This window comes from Elephantulus edwardii, unplaced genomic scaffold, assembly GCF_000299155.1.
Source record: "Elephantulus edwardii isolate Elephantulus edwardi_28Jun2011 unplaced genomic scaffold, EleEdw1.0 scaffold00094, whole genome shotgun sequence".
NCBI classification, from domain to species: Eukaryota; Metazoa; Chordata; class Mammalia; order Macroscelidea; family Macroscelididae; genus Elephantulus; species Elephantulus edwardii.
In genome coordinates, this window is record NW_006399844.1 from 11,087,808 (window position 1) to 11,088,743 (window position 936).

The 936-nt window shown below is 36.9% G+C and overlaps 2 protein-coding genes across 2 annotated transcripts in view; one reads left to right on the plus strand and one right to left on the minus strand.

Moving 5' to 3' along the window:
* LOC102848959 (14-3-3 protein epsilon-like) overlaps positions 1-936 on the minus strand; it is a 59,523-nt gene that overhangs the window by 27,996 nt on the left and 30,591 nt on the right. The gene's annotated exons all lie outside the window — the stretch shown is intronic.
* LOC102866760 (heterogeneous nuclear ribonucleoprotein F-like) overlaps positions 1-936 on the plus strand; it is an 11,011-nt gene that overhangs the window by 4,567 nt on the left and 5,508 nt on the right. The window lies entirely within an intron of this gene.

A 936-nucleotide genomic window follows, 5' to 3' on the forward strand; every position in this document is an offset into this window, starting at 1 on the left:
TTGCCAACAAAATTGGGATCATCTAAACTGAGTCCAGCGGGCTAATTCTAAATGTAATAAATTTTTCTCACCATAAAAATAAATAAATAAATAAAGTTACTCTAAACATCCACATACAGGTTTTTGTGAGACTTCAAGTTGTAATGTCTACAGGATATATGGTCCAGTGCTCACTAGTTTATGCCAAGAAATTTGGAAGACAGATACCCAGCTAGAAGAGATCTACATTTGTTCCCATTCTCAAAATGCATGATCAAACAGAATATAGAAATTCTCAAACAATATCATTAGTATCACAGGCAAGTAAAATCTTGAAAGAGTATTTAAAAATAGCTAAAACAGTACATCAACACAGAACTGCCAGAAATTCAAGCTGGATTGAGAAGCATTACAGGTATCTGTACTTATGTCAGACTGATCTTGGCCAAGAGACTACCAGAAGGAAGCAAATCATTTAAGATGCTGACCTATACCAATGAAGAAAAAGACACGCAAGGAAAGGTAAAATGTCAGAGAAAAAGAGTAAATCTCTCAACAAGGATTAATACTGATTGTAACAAAGGGCTAACGAATGGTGAGAACTGTCAGAATGGCATAGAAGAGGACATCTTTCCAGTTTGTTGTTGCTGATCACACATAACAGCAGTAATTTTTGGGGGGGGAGGCATTTTCTTTTGCTGGCTATTATAAATAAAACTCTCTTTATTTGCTGCCCCTCCCCCCAATTACTTCCCTTTGTCTAACTGTTCTGGCTAGGACCATAAGTCAAAAGTTCCCATTTTTCCACTTCACCAAAGACGACCTTCAGGTGGTCTACAAGCACATGAAGAAATGCTCAAAATCCCTAGCTCTAAGAGAGGTGCAAATTAAAACAACTATGACTATGAGATATCATCTCAGCCCAGTCAGAATAGCAAAATTTAACAGAACAGCAAG